The sequence below is a fragment of the Pseudophryne corroboree genome, chromosome 3 (genome assembly GCF_028390025.1).
Source record: "Pseudophryne corroboree isolate aPseCor3 chromosome 3, aPseCor3.hap2, whole genome shotgun sequence".
Taxonomy (NCBI): domain Eukaryota; kingdom Metazoa; phylum Chordata; class Amphibia; order Anura; family Myobatrachidae; genus Pseudophryne; species Pseudophryne corroboree.
In genome coordinates this window covers 293,349,235-293,365,660 of record NC_086446.1, presented here as the reverse complement: position 1 = coordinate 293,365,660, position 16,426 = coordinate 293,349,235, and the positions used below count along the sequence as shown (strand labels likewise).

General features: G+C 43.8%; 1 long non-coding RNA gene across 1 annotated transcript in view; it reads right to left on the bottom strand.

Annotated features, from left to right (window-relative positions):
• Nucleotides 1-481: 481 nt before the first annotated feature.
• LOC135057717 (uncharacterized) overlaps nucleotides 482-16,426 on the bottom strand; it is a 77,012-nt gene continuing 61,067 nt past the window's right edge. Inside the window, exon 3 of the long non-coding RNA XR_010244321.1 lies at nucleotides 482-2,660. This is a non-coding gene — a long non-coding RNA (uncharacterized LOC135057717). The remainder of the gene's footprint in view (nucleotides 2,661-16,426) is intronic.

The following is a 16,426-nucleotide window of genomic DNA, read 5'->3' as shown; positions in this document are numbered from 1 at the left end:
CTAAACTGGATGAAAACAGTATTATGAACTATGAGGTGGTCAAAATTGGCTGGAAATGAGTGGAAATTAATGTTATTGAGGTTAATACAGGTCCAAATTCTGTGATTTTAGCTGTTTCTAAAAAAAAATACAGATCCAAAACAAATACAGATCCAAAATTCGCAAGGGAGGTTTTGGCAAAACAAATACAGATCTAAAACACGAAGGAGATACAAATTCAAAACAAGAGCCCAAAACCTAAGATTTGGGCCGGCGCACATCCCTAATATGAACACATACCTGTATGTCTGCTCTCTGCTGACTAAGTAATGTAAGCTTATTTTAACCTATAGTAAATGCTAGCGATACAGTGCATCCGGAAAGTATTCACAGCGCTTCACTTTTTCCACATTTTGTTATGTTACAGCCTTATTCCAAAATGGAATAAATTCATTTTTTCCCTCAAAATTCTGCACCCCATAATGACAATGTGCAAAAAAAATGTTTTCGATTTTTGCTAATTTATTAAAAAACAACAACTAAGAAATCACATGTACATAAGTATTCACAGCCTCTCCTCAATACTTTGTTGATGCACCTTTGGCAGCAATTACAGCCTCAAGTATTTTTGAATATGATGCCACAAGCTTGGAACACCTATCTTTGCGCAGTTTCTCCATTCCTCTTTGCAGCACCTCTCAAGCTACATCAGGCTGGATGGGAAGCGTCGGTGCACAGCCATTTTCAGATCTCTCCAGAGATGTTCAATCGGATTCAAGTCTGGGCTCTGGCTGGGCCACTCAAGGACAGTCACAGAGTTGTCCTGAAGCCACATAGCAGCAAATAGGTCACAATCCATGACAGCAGATCGACGTATCGGTTCTCAAAGAACCTTTTTCAAGATCAATTCAAACACATCAGCAGGTCACCCAGTAGCCAATAATACACAAATGAGCCCTGACCCACTTTATAGCAGAGGCAATTACCCATGTCCCTCCTATCCTGCTCCTGATAGCAAGTGGAGTGTAAAATGTATAAAACTCTATACTAACTTGCCGTAGCAGCGATCGGGTCTGAATTATTACCCTATAGTGTACAGGTTTTGTTATTGATACCTCTTGGTGTGCCGGGGAAAACCCCTAAGAATTACCCCTCTCTTACAGCACCAGGGAGGTATTACTGGATTGATTGAGCAGCTACCATTCTATATTGCAGTTCAGAGAGGCACAGATGGTACCAGCATTTGGAGAGCATGCTGGTTCCTGTAGTGCCTTTTGGAGGATCATGGGGTTTCTCCAGGTGATCTGACTCTCATTGTAGATATATTTTAGTATGAGCCATTATCATGTAGCCTTACATTAGGCAATTACATGACCCAGACTGGGTGCTGTTATCATTTTAGGGATGAGTTTGGGGTATGACGCCTCCTAGTTTGGTGTGGCCAGGCTGTTTTGGGGTGGCACACTATAACATTTTATTTAGCACTTTGAAATAATTTTTCTACTAATACTACTCTTTTTAGCATTTTATTTAACACCTTTCACCTGTGTATCACTTTTTAATACATAGCTTTTGCTTCTAACTATTAACACTTCCTATTAACACTATTAACACTTTAGCCTTTCACTAGTTTGCTGCCCTGGGGTAGCTCGCCTTCACCAGCTTGGTGGGTTTCTGTGCCCCGGACTTAAATTTAGGATTAAGGACGTCCAATATCAGAGAAGCCTTGCCATTGGCTTTGAGGCTTAACTATATATTTGCAAATATACTGTATGAATGTAACTGAGATCTCTGAATTTTCTATTACAATATAGTGTTCAAGTCTTGTTACTGATACCCCTTGGTGTGCTAGGGAAAACCCCTGTTTAAATTATCATTAATTATCTACATCACATTGTAGTGAGTTTAATATTTAAACAATTGTGTGCTGCATGGCCCCTGTGCGTCTTTCAGCTGTCACTGTGTGCTCAGTTTTGTAATCAGGACTCTTCAGTTTCTATTCTGATGCCTGTAAGAGTGTGGAATCACAAACAGTCTTCTGGTTGCATCAGTATTTCTGGGGACCACAGTGACAAGGCAGGGTATCTAGACAAGGTCAATGTAGCAGATATCAAAAGCAGTGGGTCAAACATTCTTAATAAAACTTGATGAGGGTGAAATGTATTGATTAGAGATGAGCGGGTCCGGTTCTCCGAGAGTCGAACACACCCGAACTGCACGATTTCAGCTGGAATGGGGTTTTGACTCGGACCCAAAAATGAGGCAAAACATCATCCTCCCGCTGTCGGATTCTCGCAGGTTTTGGATTCTACAGTATATAAGGTTCCCCCGATGATTGGTGCCATTTCACTCCGGTTGTGGAGCTTGCATATTGCAGATGTGTCCATGCTGAGTCTGTCCAGAGGTGCTGTGTTGTCCATCGAGGGGTGCTGCAGTGTTGTCCATCAAGGGACTGTGGCTGCTTAGGGTAGCTCTCTCCATACTGTATTGTTCATCCAAGGATGCTGCAGTGTTGTCCATCCAGGGGTGCTGCAGTGTGGTCCATCAAGGGGCTGGGGCTGCTTAGAGGTACACTCTCCATGCTGTGTCCAACCACCTGTGCTGTGTTGTCCATCCAGGGGTGTTGCAGTGTGGTCCATCCAGGGGTGCTGCAGTGTGGTCCATCAAGGGGCTGGGGCTGCCTAGGGGTGCACAAAATAAAAAATAAATAAATATGTGTGTGTGTGTGTGTGTGTGTGTGTGTGTGTGTGTGTGTGTGTGTGTGTGTGTGTGTGTGTGTGTGTGTGTGTGTAAATATGTGTGTGTGTGTATGTATATATATATATATATATATATATATAAATAAAAACAATAGGCTAGAACCCACAGCACTCATACATCCACGGTGTCAGTGTTATTTGTGACCACACCATTTTTATAAGAAAATTCATACAAATTCAGCACTCACCTAATATTAGCACTTCAAACTGTAAATCATCTGAATTCAGGGAATGTTAGTTCCAAAATATTGCAATAGTTTGTTAAGCTGACCAGCCACTTCACGGCCATTCCCATTTGGTCAGTCCCTACACTGACTTTCAAAAATCTGGGCGTTGCTCTCAGGCATCTTTTGGATTTTAAATACACAGTATGCTTCTATCACGGGTTTAGGCCCTATCCCACTCTTTTAAAGAAACAGGAACCACACCCAAGCATATCAGTTAATAAACACCTGGGGAATTTCTTAACATTTAATTCACATATGGACAATAGGGGTGCAAGAAAAAGTGCGACCACATAAATTTTATATAAACAATAGGCTAGAACCCACAACACTCATACATCCAAGGTGCCAGTGGTATTTCTGACCACACCATTTAAATAAAAAAATCTTACAAATTCAGCACTCACCTAATATTAACACTTCAAACTGTAATTCATCTAAATTCAGGGAATGTTAGTTCCAAAATATTGCAATAGTTTGTTAAGCTGACCAGCCCCTTCACGGCCTTCCCATTTGGTCAGTCTCTACACTGACTTACACAAATCTGAGCATTTTCTAGAACACCATCACATTTTAACACATATCAATAAATGTTATGTTATATATATTAGTAGGTTGAGTGACCCAAAAAGAGAGTACTTTTCTGTTCTTACCTGCACTGGTACCAGTGCTCAGGTCCCCCTTTTCCCCAATTCCCTAGGCATATCATAATTTAAGAGGTAAGCATTTCCAGTATGTGTATGTGTCTCTCATTCTCTTAGCTGTGTGGATAGAACAGGATTTAATGTCCCTCTTTTCCTTTCATGCAGCTGTTGCTTGAAATTTCTATTGCTTTTTCAATTCTTTGTGGGTTCATTACCTTTGATTTGTATTTGTTTAAGAATGTGTGTGTTGGCATGGTGGGTGTGTCTCTATCTTGTTACATATCACTATGTGGGCAGAGCAGGTGTGGTCAGATGTTTTCCTGGTTACAGTACCTGCAAAACCGCCAACCACCAATGCATTTCAGCTACTCTCTGTAGCCTTTTTCAAGGTGCTTCAGAACATCTGACCGCACTGCAGACCTTATTAGAGCTTTCCACTTTAAATGCGATACATTTGGTCCTATCTGGTATGAGGCTTATTTGTCTAGAAAGTAACACAGGTCAGAATGTTTGACTTACTTTGTGCTGATTTATATATTATCTATGTGAGTGCTTATTATTAAAAATTTTCATGTGGAATATATGGTAATGCACTAGAAGCTGCTGTTTCTTTATTCTTTTCCCAAGGTATATGTCTGGTTTTCGGAGAAACTAACAAAGTCTGGAAAATGGAGATAACAGTTTTCCATACACGCCTACAAATCATGCATCATTTCAACAGTAATACCATAAGGTTTTTATTGCCTTGAAGTGTTTATAACGCATGTATCTATTGTATATTGTAACGGCCTCACTATAAAGGTGTTCTTTCTTTCTACTAAATGAGGGATATTATTCCTGGACCTATTTATATATATATATTATATATATATATATATATATATATACACTCAGCAATGTACCCGGCACTCCACCTTGAAGTAAGCTGGTTCTGGTGCCCTCATAAATAAAACATGTACACTCAAAGAAGCGGCACTCACGAACACTTTGTAAGAATCACAGACACCGGTAGAGGTAAATTCAACGTTTCAATCCTTTAAGGATATTATTCCTGGACCTATATATATATATATATATATATATATATATATTGATTGGGATAAATAAATTGTCTCTTTCACTCATATCCTAAGTGAAGAGTGTGATGTGGTATACTGATTTATGTAACTGGCGTGGTTGCTTTAGCTGACACGGTCGCATCCCATGCAACAGCTCTGCCCTGCTGTGTCCGCTGGCTTTTAAAGAGGAGATCCATTCTACAAATGTGCAGAACGGATCACCTCTGACTCCTTGGCCCCCCAGGTAGTGATGCAGTGATCTGTGACCGCCGACATCACTGCTGGAATTGCTCTCCAGAATGTTGTGCGAATGGCATGGTGTACATCCAATGCCCTTCCCTGGTGTACATCCATGCAATCGAATATGCAAGGACTGAGACACCCACTTTCAGTGTCTAGGGTGTCTACAAGCATGCTTTGTGCATCTTTTCACCAACCCTATGCTAGGTGCAGATCATCCGAGTATGGCCTCAATGTGAGCTAGACCACGTCTTTATATGCAACCACTTTCAGCAACACTACCATAATATGTTACATATTTCTAATACACTTTTTAGTGCACGTGTCTGAAAGTGTACTGCAGAAAGTTCTGTACGAACACCATCGGGACACATACACAGTGAAACATAAGAAAAAACAAGACAAACACATTAACCCCCACAGGAAAAAAATACATTGGCCCCAAACTGGAAAAAAAGACCAAACACATTAGCAACCGACAGGAAAAAAGGTGGTAGGTAGGTCTGTAGAGAGTAGGCAATAGATAATCAGTAATTATAGAGTAGTAAGGTAGGTAAGTGGGCAGTAGGTAAGTAAAAAGTATTAAGTGCATAGCATGTAGTAGTATATATGCAGGTAGTACATAGGTAAGTAGAGAGTAAGCAATAGATAAGTGGGCAGTAGGTATGTAGTGAGGTATATAGCAGCATTTAGTATGTAGGCTGAGTAGGTAAACTATAGGTAAGTAATAGTTCAGTGGGCAGTGGGTTCGTAGTTAAGTATATTGCAAGATACGTGGTATATAGGCAGGTGGAAGGTAGGTAAGTAAAGCATAGGCAGTAGATAGGGCAATGGGTTAGTAGGTAGGTATATAGAAGGTAGATGGTATGTAGGCAGGTGGCAGGTAGGTAAGTAAAGAGTAGGCAGTACATAGGTAGCAGGTTAGTAGATAGCAGTAAGGACTTGAGGAGAGGAGTGATAAATATGCCTAACAGGAGGAAATATCCCTTTTATGATCTCAAAGGGCAATCACAAAGGTGTTGGTCTCGATCATGATGGCAGCAGCGGGGGGGGGGGGGGGGGGCAGCACTGGCGTGAAAGATTTGGGGGCTATCACAGGGGCAGCCCCAGCAGTGATGGGTTGGTGATGGTGGTGCCACGCCTTCCCAGGTGGGCCCATGGTCGGTCTGGAGGTGGACCCGGAGGCAGAGCTGTTACTGGTGACTGACGGGCTCTGCAAAGCATTATGGGAGGAATGGTTGTGGCTGGGCATGCACAGCAGCTCCAATGTCTGCCATTTTTGTTTCTTCAGTGTGCTTCTGTAACACTGTCTGGGTTATGTACTTAGCCTTGGAGAGTGATAAAGTGGGGAGAGATAAAGTACCAGTCAATCAGCTCCTAACTGCCATGTTACAGGCTGTATTTGAAAAATGATAGATAGGAGTTGATTAGTTGGTACTTTATCTCTCTCCACTTTATCTCTCTCCAATGCTTAGTACATCTGCCCCTCTGTCTGTAACGCTGCCTGATCAGAGCTGAGCTCTGATTGCGGCAGCTGGCCAGTGGAGGGGTAAGTGAAGGGTGGCCACTGAGGGAACAAAGAGACAACATCCCGGCAGACTAATCCGCCCCTGCTCATTTTCCCTCAAAAGAGACTTGCATCACGAATAGAAGTAGTGATGTCCTGTGCAGGGCTGCCATCAGAAATTGTGGGGCCCAGGACTGACAAAATAGACAGGGTCCCTCCATCCCAAAAAAGTTTCTGCTGCACCGCTCCACCCCTATGTGATTTCATACATTGTGACGTTACATATAGGTGTAGCGTTGCGGACCTACAGGAACTATTCAGAGAGCTGATGTACAGAGAAGGCTTGTTTTAAGAGGTCCTCCCTGCGCATCAGCCCGCTGTTGATTCACAGCCTGGTGCAGCTCCACAGGTATTGGGGGTTGGAGCAAGGGGTGGGGCCCCCCTATTTGTAAGGGCCCTGGACACCAGTCCCCCCCTGATGGCTGCCCTTTTCCTGTGCCCCGCACAGCACCACCCCTTCCACTGATTGATCACCATCAGGTGTGTGTGTTGGCCATCTATATAAACCATTGAAGGCACCATTAATGGTGGACCATTCGATAGTCATTCCTACAATGGAAAAGAATAGACTTACAGACAGGGTAGAGGAGATTAAGGGGCAGGGACTACGGGAGGAACTATGAGGAGAAGTATATAGACTCACTGCAGCACTTTGGTGGTACTATATGTAAGACAGCACCAGGCTGGTCTCACTTCTTTTATTGAAAATACTGGCCCCAATTGTGATAAGAACAGAACAGATGTGGGAGCAAGCTAGAGCACTGTTTTTTTTTTTCTTTTCAATATGAAAAATATATGGGGGTAATTCCAAGTTGATCGCAGCAGGAATTCTGTTAGCAATTTGGCAAAACCATGTGCACTGCAGGGGGGGCAGATCTAACATGTGCAGAAAGAGATAGATTTGGGTGTGGTGAGTTCAATCTGCAATCCAAATTGCAGTGTAAAAATAAAGCAGGCAGTATTTACCCTGCACAGAAACAAAATAACCCACCCAAATCTAACTCTCTCTGCAAATGTTATATCTGCCTCCCCTGCAGTGCACATGGTTTTGCCCAACTGCTAAAAAATTTCCTGCTGCGATCAACTTGGAATTACCCCCTATATACATTTTTTCAGTCCTTAATCTAGCTTTGGCTGCTTCATCTGTGATACAGGTAATTGTGGGTTCTGCTCCTATAATACGGGCAGGGTTGGATTAAAGTATGTGGAGGCCCCTGGGCAAGAAATTTATGTGGCCCCTATCAATTACATTGATATGCGCAAATGTCATATAGACCTTATAAATATGGTGTAAATTCCAAAAGTGCAAAATGTTAGATGTAGTGCAGCACCGCCCACAGATGGCACAGGATGTACATAATAATACAAAAGCAGGAGTTGTCTGACTCACAAGTGTGTGCCCCATGCTTCTGTGTTAATACAGTATATGAACACTATGGGGTAAATTTAGATTCTACTTCTCATTTATCTAGCACCTTCTAGAAGATAATACCTGGAATCTGATTGGTTGCTATGGGCAACATCAATTCTTAAATAGAACTACCAACTTAGTAAATTTACCCCTATGAGTATTGGTCCATTTGACAGTGGTGCCCACTGGTGATGTTCCCAGCTCTCTGGAAGTCAGCCTGGATGCAGTACATATATTGTTTTCCATAACTATAGATTGCCATGGAAACAATTGGACTAACTATCTGAAGGGTAAATCAAAATAATTATTTCTGAGTTATCCATTACAATGCAGTCTGGGTATATCTGTGGCTGTATTACAGCAGTGTAGAAAATGCGAGATTGCAAAGTTTGGAGCAGATTTACCAATGAGTGATATTCTTGTTATCACTCATTACACATGATAAATGGTGCTGCAACCATTTAGCTCCTGTTAATTTTCAAACATGACAGTTAGAAGCTGATTGGCTGGAACACCATTTATCATTCATAACAAGTGATAACAAGAATATCACTCATTGTTAAATATGCCTATTTATCTTTTATTATACTTACTTTCATTTATGTATTTATTTTTGGCACCTTGTTTTAAAGTATTCTGAGGAGATCAGGATAGGAGTGCCCTCTCCTGTGGTAAATGGGCACCCCCAAACACATAGCAGCAAGGAAAACAGCACATCATTGTTATGATTCAAGGAAAATACCTAGGCAGACTGACGTGGAGACCTGGGTAGGCAGAGGATGATGAGTTGGATAGACTTGGAATGATGATGATCTTCTGGACAGTAACCCCGGACACCTGGCAGTAAGACTCATAGAGTACGCCAGCAGGTCTTCTAGCCTATAACAGCCGCCTTTTCCATAAGGCCAGTCACGCCTACCGGTACTAGAATGCAGCCAGGACTTACGCCACTGGCGACAGTACGAGCTTACCCCTGGGACGACCAGAGTTACCTGTCGGTAGAAAGGACAAGGACAGGAATAGAAAGACTAAGGACCTATAATAGGTCAGGGGACTGACCAATGGTGCAACAACAATACTAAAGATGAGAGATATGCAATGGAGAAAGACTGTAGGAGTCAGTGGTATATAAGATTGGTGGTATGGTAGTCAGTGGTACAGTTGTTAGTGGTACACCAACAATCAAGGGTAACAACTAGGGAGACGAGGAATAATAAACAAGATAAAGATATAAATATATTCCATGGGTAGATCCACACTGAACCTGATGATGAGGCAGACGGAATTCTGAACAGGACTGAATCTTTCAGAGATTCCCAGCACAGAAGTACACAGGACCGACAGGTCACACAGAAAGGTTAAACTATTACCAGCATTTGAGAAGTGCACAGGAAAGGAAAATAACTGGTAGCTGTACCAATCAAAAATGAGGAGTCCTAATTAATTAATAACATGGTGTTGCCCTGCTGCACATCCACTTAATCAAAATTACTGCACTTGCTGATTGCCCAGCAACGGGGAACACCATCTGCCTCCGGCGTCCCTACTGCCAAGCACCCAGCAACTCCCAGGCACCATAGCGGCAGCATCACTAGGTGCAGGGCGGGACCCAGCAGCTCCGGCGGCCGGAAGAGACGCAGTATCCCGGTCGCCTGGCAATGGCCAAGACCTGCATCTCCCACAAGCCGTGCCACGGCCACTAATAAGGGTTTTCAAAGTTTTTTTGTGCAATTTAGCAGTGGTTAGTTTTATTTTGCAGTACAATAACAAAACAAACAAACTAAACATTACAGATGCTCTCTCTCAGAGTGGTAGGACCTAATGCCCCTACCACAAACACAGGCATATGCACAGTACTTAAAATCAGTAAATAACAGTGTCTCGTAACATGCCTGATGCTTTATTTCCCAGGTAGAGAGACCCTGAGCCAAATCCTGACACAGCTTTTCTCAGCCTCTTAAAGGGGGTACTGACGGGAGAGCTGTGTGCTGAGCGATCTTAACACAGACCGCTCAGCACACATCTCTCCCCCGCTCAGCACAGCGCGATGTGCTGAGCGAGGGGGGGTGGACGGACGAGGGGCCGCTCACTTCACACAGCGGTGACGTGAGCGACCCACTAGATTGAGCCTGCATGCAGGCTTAATCTAGCACAGGCGATAGCGATGCGCGGGGCTGCGCATCGCTGGGGGGCATACAAACAGCAGATGCGTGCTCAAAATCTAAACAATCTAGTCAGATTGCTTAGATTTTAAACACGGATCTCTCCGTGTGTGCCCCCTTTACAGCTACAGGCACTAATTAGCCAGCTCTCAGGCTGAAGCCCTAAAATCCAGAAATGGGCTTTATTGGTGGAGCCCTCTCTTCTTTCTTACACCAATATCCCCGAGACCTATTATCTGGCTTTTACTAAAAGACCAAGGGGGTCATTCTGAGTTGTTCGCTCGTTGCCAATTTTCGCTATATTGCAATTAGTCGCTTACTGCGCATGCGCAAGGTTCGCAGAGCGCATGCGCTTAGTTATTTTACACAAAAGTTAGGTATTTTACTCACGGCATAACAAGGATTTTTCATCGTTCTGGTGATCGTACTGTGATTGACAGGAAGTGGGTGTTTCTGGGCGGAAACTGGCCGTTTTCTGGGCGTGTGCGAAAAAACGCTGGCGTTTCTGTGAAAAACGCGGGAGTGTCTGAAGAAACGGGGGAGTGTCTGGGCGAACGCTGGGTGTGTTTGTGACGTCAAACCAGGAACGAAACTGACTGAACTGATCGCAATGGCTGAGTAAGTCTAGAGCTACTCAGAAACTGCTAAGAAATTTCTGGACCTAATTCTGAGTTGATCGCAGCAGCAATTTTGTTAGCAATTGGGCAAAACCATGTGCACTGCAGGTGTGGCAGACAAAACATTTGCAGAGAGAGTTAGATTTGGGTGGGTTATATTGTTTCTGTGCAGGGTAAATACTGGCTGCTTTATTTTTACACTGCAATTTATATTTCAGTTTGAACACACCCCACCCAAATCTACCTCTCTCTGCACATGTTATATCTGTCCCCCCTGCAGTGCACATGGTTTTGCCCAACTGCTAAAATATTTGCTGCTGCGATCAACTTGGAATTAGGCCCTCTATTCGCAATTCTGCTAATCGTTCGTTCGCAATTCTGCTAAGCTAAGATACACTCCCAGAGGGCGGCGGCTTAGCATTTGCAATGCTGCTAAAAGCAGCTAGCGAGCGAACAACTCGGAATGTGGGCCCAAATTCTAATCAAGTCTGTTTAGCAGAAACAGACATTTCCTGGGGGTAGGCCAGAAACCTGGGACAAACATATGTCTCGTTTATCACTTTACCAGTGCTTCTGTATAGTATAGAATGTTACATATAAAGATGAGTCATATTCATATTTACAAAGCAAGATGTTAAATAACATGATAAATTACAGATTATAAATCTGCAGTTTGGTAAACATGGATTGTTATATTTACATTAAAAGACAATTTAGCGATGCTTGTTTAAACCAATTTTTCTTTTACCTCTTGTAACTGTGTTATTTTAAAGTTTTGTTGTTTGACCTCTCTGGAGACCGTTCTCCTGATAAGTTTTAAGTGCTTTGCATCTTAAGATAGAAGTTTATGATCCCAACAATGGAATTATTGTAATGCTTTTCATGAACACTGAAGTTTTATCTACTTCTCCTGCAGGTCCCTAAGCCCTCACTTACACGGCTGGATTTCATAATGCCTTATGGGGCTTTTTATTCTTTCTTTTTCAAAATAGTAAAATGTTACCTTTCATTTAATTGATAAGTACATTACATAATGCATGTGATATCATATTACTCGCTGAGATAGCTATCGTCAGATATAATACTTACACTTCTCATGCTGGTGATTTCTCACTCGGTGATGCATTTGACAGACTATTGTGTTATCACCAAAAGTGGTATATTTAAACCTGTAGGAAGTTGGAACTACATATTCTCCTGTTATGTACGCATATTGGGTATCCAGTTGATAGATCTACAATAAAGATAGACAGCCGATAAGTCGACCCCAGATGGTTGACATGCAAAAGGTCAACAGAGTCAAAAAGTTGACAGGTAAAAGGTAGACAGTACTTAAGGTCGACAAGTTCAAAAGGTTGATATGACAATGGTTGACACACATATCGTTGACACAAGTTTTTTGGGGGGTGATTTTTTATTTTTTTTTTCATTTCTTTCAACTTTATCATCATTTACTATCCACATGGACCATGATTGGGAATAGTAACCTGGGCTGAGCGCAGTGGTAGCGAAACTAGGCACCTTGCCTGAAGCGAGCCCGCGAGGGTTCACATTTACACTAATTTGGCTCAGATATTATGAAACATACAAATTTACACCATTTTTCTGTCAACCATCTTCATGTCGACCTTTTGATCTTGATGACTTTTTGTACCTGTCGACCTTTTCTTCTGTCTACCTTTTCCATGTTGACTTTTTGACCCTGTTGGACTAATGCATGTCAACCATTTGGGGACGACCTATTTACTATCTGTCTTTTTACTGTAGATCTATTGAACCACACCCTGCATATTGAATGAGGGACTCTTTCCCCAACAGTAACATTTAGCCAATGAATCTACGAATTTATCTTCATTTTCAGTGAGCATTGATTTTCCCTAATAAGCCCCTGGCTATAAATTGATTACATTCGTTTGCACTATTTTGTGAAATAATTGATATTCATCTACATTGTTTAACTCTGTTTCTTACTTGCACATTGAACATTTCTGTATAATGAGACGTGTTTTTGAACTGAAAAATGAACCTAAAATATAGGGTTTATCTATAATTACTGTAACTGAATCTGTTAAGATGGTAATTGTTCTATTGCATATAGAAAGTGTATTTTCAGTCAACAGTTTATGTCTTTTGTTCTATTAGAGTTCTTTGGTTCACTCTCCAAGACAATATTTCAATTTAAAAATCAGGAGTTATACCCCTTTAATTATGTGTGTACGTATATACGGTATAGGGTCACTTCTTTGTGTTTTCCAGTTAATGCGATAAATGGGGAAGGGTTCATGAAGTCTGTTCTACAATCAGAAGAGTTATATTTAAATAATTGTTTTCCACCTGGGCTGGTTCACCGGGTTAATATGCATTAGGAACATGATCATAGAAAGTTGGAGTATTGTCACGCACGGCGTAAGTTGGGGTTCCGACAACCGAGTTTTGGCTGATGAGACAGCTACCTGTGAGGAGAGTAAACGCAGGGCCGGCGCTTCCATTAGGCAGCTTTAGGCAGTTGCCTATGGGCGCCGGGACCTGAAGGGCGGCCCGCTGAGGCTGTCTGGAGGAAAAATGAAGGTCTTCTTCCAGACACCCGGAGATGGCAGACTACACAAGTGTGTGCCCGCCCATCTCTTTTCCTATTTGCCAGAGGTGGTCAGCGTGTGTAGGTCAGGTGGTCGTGTCACTCCCCCCCCCCCTCCCCCCCTCCCAAGTACCTGGCGCTCCTCCACTTCCGAGGGCAGGCTGGACAGCCACTTTCACCGACATCCCTCCTGCATGATGACCGCGCTGATGGATCCCTGCAGCTCTTCGGCCAGCACAGCAGCAGGGGCACCAACAGGAGACCCGTGGATCTATGGTGAGTCAGAGTGTGATTATGGCAGCGCTGGCGTTTCTTCCCTGGAGCCTGGCCTGGCCTGGCTCTGTAGTGCCGGCTTGCTGTGTATGTATGCAGCAGGGCCAGATTATAGGAAAGACGGAGCGGTCATCCAGGGGACCCCACACTGTGGCAGCAGGGGAATGCATTTCCGCGATTCGCGGGTGGAAAGGGGGTGGGGCCTAATTCCGTGACTTGCCCGCCCCCATCAGAAACATGCCCTGATGCCTAGCAAGGCTGGAATAGGTAGTGTGTCTCTCCTCATCCCCCTCTCTCTCTCTCCCCCTCTATCTCTCTCCCCTCTCTCACCCCTCTCTCTCTCCCTCTATCTCTCCCCTCTCTCCCTCTATCTTTCCCTCTCTCTCTTCATCTCCCTATCGCTCCCCCTCTCTATCTCCCCCCTCTCCCTCTATCTCTCCGCTCTCTCTCCCTCTCCCTCCCCACTCTCCCTCTATCTCTCCGCTCTCTCTCCCCACTCTCCCTCTATCTCTCTCCCTCTATTGCTCTCCCTCTATCTCTCCCCTCTCTCTATCTATCTCACCTCCTCTCTCTCTCTTTCTCCCTCCCTCTCTCTCCCCTCTTTCTCTCCCTCTCTCCATCTCCCTATCGCTCCCCCTCTCTATCTCCCCCCTCTCCCTCTCTCTCCGCTCTCTCTCCCCACTCTCCCTTTATCTCTCTCTCTCTGTCTCTCCCCTCTCTCCCTCTATCGCTCCCCTCTCTCTCCCTCTATCTCTCCCTCTATCGCTCTGCTCTCTCTCCTGCTCGCTCTCCCTCTATCGCTCTCCCTCTATCGCTCCCCTCTCTCTACCTCTATCGCTCCCCCCTCTCTCTCCCTCTATCGCTCCCCCCTCTTTCCCTCTCTCTCTCTCTCTCTCCCCCTCTCTATCTCTCTCCATCCTCTATCCATCTCCCCTCTCTCTCCATCTCTCCCCCTCTCTCTCCCTCCCCCTCTCCCTCCCTCCATCTCTCTCTTTCCTTCCCTCTCTCCATCTCCCTCCCCCTCTCTCTCTCTTCATCTCTCTATCCCCCATCTCTCTCTCTCCCTCCCCCTCTCTCTCTCCCTCCAACTCTCTCTCCCTCCACCTCTCTCTCTCTCTCTCTCTCCTCCCCCCCCCTCCCCCTCTCCCCCATTTCTCTCTCTCCCCCATCTCTCTCTCTACCCCATCTCTCTCTTCCCCATCTCTCTCCCTCCCCCTCTCCCCCCCCCCCCCCCTCTCTCTCTCTCTCTCTCATCCCTCTCTTTCCCTCTCTCTCTCGACAAAAAGAAACTCTTGTTGGGCACTCTTGTCTATGAAAAAATGGATTTATGTTAAAACTTAACTTTTCTTAGTTCTTATTAAAATAGATATACAATAGCCTCTGAGATACATTTTTCATGGGGCATAACTCTAGAAAGACATTTCTAGTAGAGATGAGCGGATTCGGTTTTACTCGGTTTTACTCGGTTCTCAAAACCGAATCTTATTGGCTCACGGGTGTCACGTGTTTTGGATAGCCAATAAGATTCGGTTTTGAGAACCGAGTAAAACCGAATCCGCTCATCTCTAATTTCTAGTGTTGGCGAAAATATCAGGAATAATTTTAAGAAATTTGAGTTCAATTACTCAATTCAAAACAGGGCACTGCAACAGGGCGCGCTGCTAACTCGACTGCTCTCCACAGCTGCCCGCTCTTTCTTCCTTCTATCTGGTCACAGCTGCGGCAGGACCCGCTCACTGCTGTCCACTGTGACTATATGTCACACACAGCAGGGGCTCTCCAGAACCTCACCGGAACTTTGTTCTACCTCTCTCCAGCTCTATTCCTCTCCTCTGCCCACACCTCATCTCATCTCTCTACCTCTCCAATCCAAAGTGCTGTCATTGGATCATGTGTCAGCAGTGCCCTGCACTGAATTTAATTAATTAAATTCATCAGGGACAATCTGACAAAAAATTTCTAATAGCAGACATTCTGTATACCCCCGTCTCCTCTCTAGAGTGCCGGCTCTGCGAACACGGTCACTCTGTCATCACTGCGACCCTTTACATGTGACAGAGCCGCAGCTGCCCTACAGAGCTCATAAACCGTGAGACTTTTTCTATCACCCCTGAGTGTACCCATGCAGGGTTTTATTGATACTGTACATCACTGAATCTAAACTAATCAGTAATATTTTCACTGCTAGCTAACATATATTGTATCCATCTATGCGGCAGACTTATTTTGAACTGTACTTTAATGATTCTGATTTGTTTCTTTCATTACCCTTACACAGCAGTATTGTATCACATTAAGTTTTACATTGACACATTGTTAGCCAGTTCAGCAACACACTATTGTTTGTTACCATATAGAGGGAATCTGTTAGGTCAGTGGTTCTCAAACTCGGTCCTCAGGACCCCACACAGTGCATGTTTTGCAAGTCACCCAGCAGGTGCACAGGTGTATTAATTACTCACTGACACATTTTAAAAGGTCCGCAGGTGGAGCTAATTATGTCACTTGCGATTCTGTGAGGAGAACTGCAAAACATGCACTGTGTGGGGCCCTGAGGACCGAGTTTGAGAACCTGTGTGTTAGGTTATTGAGATGGACTGCATATGCCACTCATGTATTTTGTGACTGCATGTGTTACTAATTTAGTGTGTGTGTGTGTGTGTGTGTGTGTGTGTGTGTGTGTGTGTGTGTGTGTGTGTGTGTGTGTGTGTGTGTGTGTGTGTGTGTGTGTGTGTAAATAGCTTCAGCCTAATATAGTGTCAGTCTGACCTATAATTGATGAAACTCCTTATATCGAAGCATCTGGCTTTTTATTATCTATATTTCAGGTTCCGGACAATTTTATAACAGTATCAGACTGTCATTATATTTATATAGGACTGCCTATATGTTTTGAATTTTGTCATTGAACTCCAAT